This window comes from Lygodium microphyllum, chromosome 1 (assembly GCF_053477565.2).
Source record: "Lygodium microphyllum isolate KBCC chromosome 1, Lygodium_microphyllum_v1.1.10, whole genome shotgun sequence".
In the NCBI taxonomy this organism is placed as follows: domain Eukaryota; kingdom Viridiplantae; phylum Streptophyta; class Polypodiopsida; order Schizaeales; family Lygodiaceae; genus Lygodium; species Lygodium microphyllum.
The window spans coordinates 136,696,121-136,707,372 of NC_141135.1; positions in this window are offsets into that span (position 1 = coordinate 136,696,121).

An 11,252-nucleotide genomic window follows, 5' to 3' on the forward strand; every position below is an offset into this window, starting at 1 on the left:
ATAGCATATTTTTCTTCAACAAAACAAGTCTATATCTTGTGCTCTCAATTAATTTTCTTTTTTAATCCCATATTTAAGAAATCAACTACTAGTTATAGTTGTATGCTTACTTTATAAATTGCAAAGTATCTTGTGCATTCGTAAATATATGTCTGGTTATTTGTTGCATTGTTATAGATATCATTAGTTTCATCATCTCAAAATTTTTATCAAGAAGAGATGATAAAAGATAATTATGTTTACTCTGGGTGCCCCTAGCCTTGAGGAGATGTTTGACTATATCTAAACTCTCCATCCATTTGGTTCACAAAGTGCCATAAGGCCTAAGGTATCTACACCTCTATTATCTCGATTGTGCAACTATCCACATGGAGGACTATTTATTCATATCCTCAATTGTCTAAGTTTCAAATAGTCCTAGGGTCCTCAACTATCTTAGTTTCAAGTAGTCCTAGGGTCTTCATAATCAATGCCTTAAGTATCTCTAACACAAATAGCCACACAAATTCATATGATTGGTCCTTCCATCATTTAGACTCATTTACCCACACCTAATGTTTCCCCATCTAGTAGTATTCAAGGATGTCATAGTAATAGGGAGAGTTGAGCAACTGGATGATATTAAAGTGTAGTAGGGAGACAAGATTTCTCTTCATAGCCAATAGAACCCAATTAGGAAAGTCTCACATACTATCATGAAGATGCACAAGGTACCATTAAGATAGATACATGTAGAAAGGAGGTACTTAAATATCTTTATTCTATTGTAAATGCCATATACAAAGATGATTTCTTGTACTTTACAAAAGAAAATCAAGCTTCCTAGCAGAAATGAGAAAGGCTATGTATAAGAGAATCTTGATGACAATAAAATGTTTACATATACATAGGAAACCCAATCATCATAGGTTATAAGGTGTTATTATTGAATATGTACATTGCATATACTATAAGAAAAGAAAGGAGCAAGGGTTTCTTCCATCGAGTTAGCCTATTATTGCTTATAGGTGGGAGTAGAAAAAAGGGAAGAGATGTGTGACATAAGGGATTAGCAATTAGTAATACAAAGAGGCCTAGCATATGAAGATGGATCAAACAGATTTCAGATATTAGATTGGAGGACGACCATCATGGGAGGTTGATTTTGTAAGTATAATCACTTTGATTCATTAAGCTTGTGTGTTTCTAATGTCAACAACATTTTATCATATTTAAAAAAAAAATATTTTACAAAAGGATATTATGGGTTCACTTAAGACCCATCGGGAGGTCACTCATGAATATATATGTATGTATCATGTGAGTTGAAACTAAGGAATTTTAAAAACACCATTTTTAATACACTTTTTACATATAGAAGGGTGTCATATAAAGGGGTTACTTACAGAATGAATAAAAAGTGGTTGTGTTTTACTCAAGGAAAATTCACAAATAAGTATATTTATAAATATGCCTTGAATGCACGTGATATAGACAATATATATATGGTGAACCCCCAAGTTTTTGACTAGGTTAGAAACAACATATCATCATAGACATAATGGGCAAGATACATGGGATCACCTCTTTAGAGAAGGAATAAGAGAAGAAATACCATCGCATCATATGAACATCGATATAGTAGGAGGTATTCATAATTCGTTATATCATTTATTATATTAAGCATTGCTATATTTTTCTCCATGATGATATATAAGATTTGTAGTTTGATCATTACAATTTATCAAGTCATTTGTTATGTTAGGAATTGCTATCATTTTCTTATTGTAATCTTTCTATCTCTTAAATAGGATCAAGAGAATCAAAAGGGAGAGGAAGCAATATCAAGTGAGTCTAATGCAAAAAAGGGTAGTGAAACCAATGATAGTGGATTTGAGAAGGTTTCACCAACATGTTAGATTCACCATCTTAGATTGTACTTGTTCTACTTTGTAATACAAGCCAAGATTTGGTTATCAAATTTTGATGTATGTTCATTTATAATGTGAAAAATGATAGCTAAATTTTGACTATCAAGACTTTATACCCACCCTTGTATATCTAATAATACAACACAATCTACTTTTTAGTCATTCTCAAATGCACTTTTATACTTTTATTATACATTTTCTTGTTTTTCTTTTATATTTGTATTGTACATTTTTTTGGGTGAACAATTTATCCTTACTAGTGGTTTTTAATAAGTGGGTAAGACTCATGAATATAAGTAAAGCTTAATGCTTGCTTAATGTGTATGGAGAAACGGGCAAAAAGAAATTAGGGACCTACTTGTTATAGAACTCTAGCTCCAACTAGTTCTAGAACTAGTAGATCTCTCATTATTTGTATCTAAAGTTGCCACATTTATAAGTGTGTTTACTATCATACATGATAATTGTAGACATATAGTTCTTAAATTTTCATTTAAATCTACAATTATCTTCACATGAAACATTCAGTTGAACAACATTTAAAATCTTGCTTGCTATTCGATTCATAGAATGTATGAGGACTTAAAGGCCTGCTTTCAAACACACTTAGAGGTACCCATGAAATTTTAAAAGGTCATAAATGTGTTTATGTGGCCATCTACAAGCCTTAACCCTTGTAGTGGAAAATGTCAAAAGCTATACCCATGTAACTAATGTGAAATCCTAGAAGATGATGTATATTAAAGAAGGTATTTCAATAAGTTTATGTATGACCCTTATTGATAGCCCCACGATATATTTTTTAAAAAATCAAGTGTGCATGACCATGTATAGGGCTATTATCCTATGGTATTTTGCATGGTTTCCTAAAAGCAACCTCTTAGTAAGAGACAATTTAACTTTGCTAAAAGTTAAATCTCTTAAGTCAAGTGAGTTGGAAATCTAAAAGTAAACCTCTGAACTAAAGCCTATTAACTCAAGTTTCATGAGATTCATTATATCATATTACCATTGGAACAACATATGCTCTAAGGAGAAATGCAAGCATAACAATATTTAAGATGTTAGTGTGTTGAAAAAGAAAAGCATGTACAAGGGTATGTGGGATTCATGCCATATGGCACAATTGTGGCTATAGAGAAGATTTTCCTATTAGCTAAGATTTTGGGAGGAGAGGCTATGAGAGGGTTGCGAGGGTGGTGGTTTTGGAAGGCCATATTAAGGCTACAAACAACATATTTACCATGTATGTAATATATATCAAGTATTTATTTTTTTTCCCTCTCGCGCAGCGGCGCATCGTGCTGGAAGGGGAAGGGGATAGAGGAGCCAGCAAGCTCCTCGCTGGAGCTTGCTCGGCTCCACATACATGCACCATGACACGTAGGAGGAGGAAAGGGAAGAAACGAATGCTGTCGCCTACCATTGAGGGAAAAGAAGGAGCCGTGATGCCGCCAAAACAGAATGAGAGAGAGCGTTGAGAGCTGTCAAATGCTGTGCTACAGCCCTGCGATCTGTGGAAGGAGGGAGGGATAGCCACTTCGTCGCCGCCTGCAGACATTCACCCCCCCCCCCCCGCCCCGTCATCGCCGTCAAATCCCCCCCCACAGCTTCAAGAAGCTTCTTGAAGCTTAAGGGGGGGCTCCTTAAGCCCCCCTGCCTATACCCTTCCCTTAGAATCCTTTCACCCCCCTCCCGGTTTTATCCCCTTAGAATCCTTTCACCCCCCCTCCCCCGGTCTTAAACCCTTAACCCTTTCCGTGGGACCCTTAAACCCCCACTCCCATTGGCCTCATAAACCACAAATTCCCCCCCCATTAATAAGCCCTTCTTGTGTTTTTTACCCCCTTTCACCCTTCACCTGTCCCCTTGGTTTGGGACTTACCTCGTATCCAGAAATCCCTTCAAGATCCCCCTTTTTATACCCTTTCAAGGCCCTTCATATGTTTTTTTTGAAACCACACTCACACATACCATTTTCACCGCATATGAATCCCTATAGGGCTTTTTTATTTTAGGCTTTATAAACCTTTCCCTCTCTGAAGAAGCTAAGACCTTAAAGGTCTTGTTACCCCTTTCTCGTGGTTGATTCTTTAAAACGGCTCCTTGCCTCGAAAGAGAGAAGAAGAGTATTGAAGCGACGGTGGAATTTCGAAAAGGAGAGTAAAAGCTGCCTTCACGTTCGAAGGATTACAACTGCGATGCCGCCTAAGAAAGTCCAAGGAGTAGCTGTGGGAGGGTCATCTCCCAGTATCCATGTGGATATCTCACCCCAAAACCAGGTTTTTCCTTCTTGGTTTTATATCGGTTTTAATTCAAATCATGCAAGATGAATTGTTAGGGACAATATATATTTTGTCCTAGTTATTTACGAAGAAGGAATTTAGTTTAATTGAACATGCAAAATGGATAATGTATAAAACATAGTTTTCCTTCAAATAGCATTATGCATTGAAACAAATTGCGAGCAAGATTATCTACCCACTATAGTAGTATATTTCGGTTAAATCTTGAAGGTATAAAAACTGCATCTTACACCATTAAACCCTATTATTTTTTGCAACGAATCATCATAGAAGGTGAAATTCATGAAAGGTTTCTTATGTTGCTTAAACTCTAGAAAGTTATCATTGCTAACTTCATATCTTAGCAAGGAAAAGATTGTTTATTTGGCATGATTTTTGTTCACAAGGAAAAAGGAAGTTTAATTGAATTTACCTAACCTCAAAGCAATAAAGTTTAGGACTGAAAAATCAATTGTCACATAGATAACAAATCGTGCCAAGGTGATCTCGATATTACCTTCTAAAAGTTAACCGAATTAATATAAACTTAGAAATACCTATGCTACGAAATATGCATTGGGAATGATTTAAAATCCAAGAAACGTTTATACCTTAAATACTTGCCCACCTTGCCTGATTGTAGGGTCAATAAATCATAAACGTAAAAGAACTAGGGTTTTTCCCTGAGGTTCTTAAATAAAATAATAAAAGGAGACCCTAGGTCTAGCAAATGACAGCTTAAAGAAACTGAAACGGATTGTTTCATCGCATATTACAATGCAGGACTTGCACAACAAGTACAAAGTCATATGGTCTTGTGATTGATTCACAAGAAGAAAGGTTAAATACCATCAACAAGGAAGGTGGATCCTTACGCAAGTTATCTTTCAAAAGGATGTATACTTTGATATCCTTCTAAGTAAGGAAGGTTAAAAACCGGAAATTGAAGTATCCAATGAACTTTAGGGTTTGACCAAGTTGGGTTAATAGGGTACGCCCTAACCCAGAATATAAGGGATCTTGCCAAGTTGCAAGACACCCTAGTTCGAGTGCTGGATGCATTCGAAAGGAAAGACTCCTTCCTTAGCAGTTTGCCAACAACAAGATCGACTAATGGAAATGTTTGTGCTTGCTAGAGATTTTAGCGCACTATTTGATTTATGAATTACAAATTAAATAAATATCTATACTTTAGGTTGAATGCGTGAAGGGAGAGGCAGTTTCAGTTACCCCCGACTACGTGCCTGACCCTAACCAAGGGGGTTGTTGACCGCGCCGGGAACGTGGACCGAATCCGCCACGAGAGGTCTCTCCGTTGAGCTCTACTTGGAGCAGGAGGAGGCTTGGGTGCCAGGGGGGGCTGTGGCCGTAAATTCCTCGCCTTCCGAGTCTTGCACAAGAGGCTAACGTGACTCGGGATTGGATCTCGAGGCCCGCATACTAGTCTACGGGAAAAAGCTTGGAATAGTGATCCCTGTGGATTACTGGATAGCCTTCGGGCGGATTATGGTCAAGCCCACGGCGGAACTCCTTGTATTTCAAAGATAAATATGATGATATGTTAATAAAGAACTTGTTTGATATTGTTTTTCAATGTCACGTGTGATAAGATTACGTGAAGGAACCAGTGCTTAACGGATTAATTAAAGAAGCTGATTGTTACATGTCCAACTAACGTGTTAGATAATTACCTAACTAAACAAACGGAGGAAAGTGCGGAGAATGGGCCATGGGTCCGTCCTACGGTCGGGTGGTCCTAGTTGGCCGGGAACTTTTATCAAATCTCGAAGAACAGTGGGATGATCGTCAAAGGACACGAACAACGAAAGCATTGACCTAGAGTTATGTCTTAACCAATTTACGTTGTTCTAGGGGAATGGAATGGGACTATGCCTTATGGCAGAGAGGTTGAGCTTTGCATCCTTCTCATTTCCCATTCTCTTTGAACCAAGTGCAGCGTGAATCCACTTCCGACCTAGCGTTTCTGCGTAAAATAGTTCGCTTGGGTTCGACGCTAGTTGCTCTTAGGAAATGACCAATCAGGAAAACCCTAATTCCGCTCGATCCTAAGTGGGAACAGCCAAGAATACTTCCACTACGTGGCAGATGTAGAAAGCCCTGGATCGCAAACCCCGTAACATTCTATGGGAGTGCTGGGGGGGAGCTTTCTAGACATCCTTTTCGATGGACTACTAAGACGTGTCCTGGATGATACTAGTGGACACGTTACAGTTGGTATCACAGCCAACCAACAACAGAATTGTTTTTATGAAATCTCAATGAAATGAAGTAAAGCATTTGTTGCTGTCCAAACATTTCCTTACCTTCAATGCTATTTGCAGAATTACGAAGCGTGGAACAAGTTTCTGGTATTTCGAGTCATGTTTATGACTGCAATGCATTCTCCGCTTTATCGACAAAGGGTTGAGATGATGAACATCCTAGAGTGGATTTATAATCCATCACCTTTGTACATAGAACAAAGATGGACGGGTGCTTCAGGAATCTACTATATAGCCACCCACCGGTTTGCTTATCTACAGACCAACCTAAAGAGGATAAAGTGGTTGGAAGGCTTGAAAGTCGTGAAGCTGTTCGTTTTTGTGGAAGCTCACGCAAATTCGACTTTACATATTCGAGGTCGGAAGGTTGAGATGAACTCATATGTATATGAGGAAGTAACTCGTGTAATCCCCGCCGACAGGATTAAAGTGTTGGGCCACCATGAAAAGTATGGATTCCAACGGAAAGGATATCCTGAACTTCCAATGACTTACCGATTCTTGAATATCCATGACCCAAAACCTTACTATTACACAGTTCCTGTAGATAACTACAATACAACGTTGTTCTCCCCAAACTAAATGTAACAATTGGCTTATCATCACATGAAACGTTGTATTCGAAAGGGCTATGCCCATGTAAATACAAATAAAGACTTATTTTTATCAATGTCTGGGTGTGCATAAGAGTTGATAAAAAGTTAAGTAGCTATATTGTTTACGAGATAGCTGAATTAAAGATGTAATATAAGCTAACATCGATTATCATATAATAACGTTAAGAAAACCTTTATTCAGGCACAACCCCAGGTACAGGTTCCTAATGCACCTCCTAGGTCAAGTACTGTTGTGATCCAGGAAAAGAAGTTCCTTCTCAAGCAGATTAAGCCACCCGAGTTTGACGGGAGAGGCAGATTCATCCAGGCTGATGCTAAAATTTGGATTGAATCCATGGAGGATTACTTCAAAGCAGCCGGTACTGCACCTGCCACTCAGTCTATGCTCGCCAAGTTAAAGATCACCGGCAAGGCCAGACTTTGGTGGAAGCAATGGTGCAAGGATCAAGGGATCGTAGAGGGATCCGTTACCTGGGAGAAGCTGAAGAAAGCCATGCAGGGAAGATACTTACCACCTGCATATCGCACGCAAAAAATGAACGAGTTCTACAAGCTAAAACAACTAGGGCTCACTCTTGACGCATACTACTCTAAATTCGTCTCACTTTTAAAGTATGCGCCACAGATGGACATGACACAGCAGGTGTCCAAATTTTATACGGGTTTAAGTCCACTAGTAAATACCCGTCTCGAATCTATGTGTCCATCAGATCTTCAGGATGCACTCATTCAAGCGGCGCCTATAATTCAGGAGGTGCAAGCTAGACCAAGGGGTAACAAAACTTGGTGCCCAAACCGAGGAGCATTCAAACCTCAAATGAAGAGAGTTCAAGGTCATAATCAGGGACAAAGAAAGAAAGCAAGGATGAATAACGTCAACAACTTTGTTCCTACTCAAAATAATGGCCGAAACCTCTGTTGTTTCCACTGCAACGAACCCGGTCACTTCAAGAGGCAATGTCCCAAGCTTGGTGGAGGACATCGCCAAACGCCTTTCCAAGGAACAGGCCGTGGTCAAGGAGCCGCTACCCGAGGAAGAGAAAGAACCGTCTGCATTGCTAATAGGCAAATGTGCAAAGAAGAAGAAGAGGAAGATCTGACCATGGAAGCAGAATTCGAAAGAGCGACAGTCCATGCCGCTTTACACAAAAAAGGGCAAAATCGCTAGTTCTCAATGATTCAGACACCGTCAGACTATCAAGGTAAAGGTTTCAAAACCTTGATTGATTGTGGCAGTACATATTCCTTTTTCTCGCCAGCATGTGCAAAAAGATTAAGAGTAGCCATAGTAGAAGCACCTACCCTGCTTGTGGAATTGGCAAATGGTCGTGAGGTAACTTGTACCAGGCATACTGCTAAGGTGGAATTGTTTCTGGGAGGAAAGAAGACTTCGGTTAAATTCAGAGTCATGAATTTAGGTATCCATGAGTGTCTACTCGGAATGGATTGGCTTAAGCCCAACAACGCCCACATTCACGATGGAAAGGGTCAAGTTTCCTTTCGAAACTCTGAAAGGGAATTAGTCACAACTCAAGGTAAGGCAGGAGTGCCAAGAATCCAATTGGCCAAAGTATCTCGGATCATAAAAGGAGTCAGAAAAGGATTACCCGTTTACTTGATCAAACTCAACAAGTTAGATCAAAAGCAAGAGTCTCATGAAGGACCTTCTTGGCTAAAGGAATACGCAGACGTATTCCCTGAAGAGTTGACTAAGCTTCCGTCTCAAAGAGAAGTGGATCATGAGATTAGGTTAGTGCCTGGAGCTGCACGAATTGCCAGGAGACCTTATAGAATGTCCATACCAGAAGCAATTGAGCTGAAGGAACAACTCAAGCAACTGTTAGATCAGGGCTACATCCGGCTTCCTGGCATCTTGACATGTTCGGCTTTGATACGTTGACGAGACAAACACTCAGTGACATATTTGAGAACGTCACCTTTAAGCCTCTCCCAATGGTAGCTCTTCCTAACTACATTGAGAGTCTTGGCATAGCCAGGATGTTTTGAGAATGGGGAATTGTGAGCTTCCCACAATATCTTCTGCTTAAGTGATTGGATTGGCGGTATACATAGCCTCGTTCTATAGTGATTCTGTTGAAAATATTTCTAAACCTCGTGATACTCACGCAAGGGAATACCAGCATTGTGGTCACAGATAGTACGGTCTCCATGGGCCAATCGAGACTTAGGATTAAGGTTTAATAAAAACCCACAATCTTCATAAGAACCTCCTCTTGGTAGGAGGCCAAAAGGATAATTTTGGATTTATGGTAAATTTTTTTGTAATTATTCCCTCTTTCCCCTAGCCGACAGTCGTGTTGGAGGGGAGAGAGGGGAGGCACTATGACCAAGCACTGCGCTGGATGCTATGGGGGGGTTAATGCCATGCAGTCGGGCCGCGTGGAGGGAGGGAGGCACCTCTCCCTTCCCTATCAAAACCCCCTATGGGGGGGAGTAAGGAAGATATAGGACGGGCCAAGGAAGTAAGAGATCGAGAAGATCCGTCACGCTGATGTTAAGAGGGAGTAAGCTAGGGAGAGTCGGGATGCCACCATTGAGAGGGAGAGTAAAGCCGCCAATTATTGCTTCAGCCACCGCCTGAAGCTGAGGCTGCCTCCAATGCCGTCCCACATTGCTGCCACCTACAAAGCCATCGTAATTAGTCGTCTTCCTCTTTCCTCCACGTGGGTCTCCACGACACTTTAGAAGCTTTAGAAGTTTCTTGGGAAGCTTCTAAAGCCCCCCTTAGGAAGCCCCCCCTTCTTGTGGGCTTCCATAAGGCCCTTTCAAGTGGGTTTAATAACCCCCCTCTCGGGGATTTAAACCCCCTTCTCGTGGTTTCCCCCCCCCCCCCCCCCACAAAAATTTCTTTAAAATCACTTAAGCCCCCTTCCTATGAGGCTTTCATAAGGCCTTCCCTTGTGGGGTTTTTTTAAATATAAGCCCCGGAGTTTAAGCCCTTTCCAAACTTGCCTTACACCCCTTCCCCGTTGGAATTTAAGCCCTTTTGCCCACCTTAGGACGGGTTTTAAAGACCCTTCCCGTGGAAAATCCCCCTCAAATTCATATGTACTTGCGAGCTCTTAAAAAACCTTCCTATTTCCCTTCTCAAGCGGTCTCTTATATCCTCGGAAATTAGGTTTTTCTTTCCCTTACATCCGCAATAAACCACACTAGACGGGTTTTAAAGGCCTTTCCCTAGAAATTCCATAAAGTTTTTTTTGTTACAACTCCAGTTTCCTTTTAAAAGCCTTCCATTTCAAGTCTTTTAAATCCATTCGCTACTTTGAGGAGGCAGCTTTAAGGCCTTCTCAAGCTCGATTTCGAAAGACGGTGGAATTGATCAAGGAAGCCGAATCACAAAGGGATTTTTGCATGCGAATGAGATGGCCAAGATCATAAATCTGCATCCAAGGCGAAAAGGCCGAATTCACGATGGCCCCTAAGAAGGCACAAGGCACAACCGCGGAAGGATCATCTCCTAACATCCATGTGGAAATTTCACCACAAGTCCAGGTTTTTCTTCCTAATGTCGTAATATTTCGATTATGCATAGATTATTTATGGAATTAGGATACACTCTTTCGATTGAAATACCTTGGCTAAATTAAAGGAAAATCTTATGATCAAAGAATTGGTCATTTGTATTAAACAAATGAAAATGAAGAGCTTAAGATCTCTATGCATTCCTAGCAAGTGGTTTTTATGCATTGCAAAGTAATGAACTTAGATCAACTAATGCCCATCTTTACAAGTCGAAATAATGATAGTACACTTCGATTATGCATGGAAGAAATAAATCACATGTCGCATTATTGAACATCTTTTCTTCGAAATGATTCATTAAAAGAAGGTTGCTAATAATCCATAAGAATTTGCAAGGCATGGAAATGGTTCTTAAATCTGCGTGAAGTAGATTAAACTCTAGTCAATTGGCTTAAATCTCCATCAACCACGTAAATAGTTACGAAAGGTTGTGTAATTCTCATTCAGCGTACCAAAATCTCATTTAGAAACGAAGTTAGAAAAAGGTTGCATGGTTCACATAAAATCCTAACACTTAGTAGCATGAATCTTGAATGCATGTTCTAGAAGAATCAATAGAAGTTATGCCGTAACTTAGCATATGCTTTGATATTAACCAAAAAATTAGGGTTT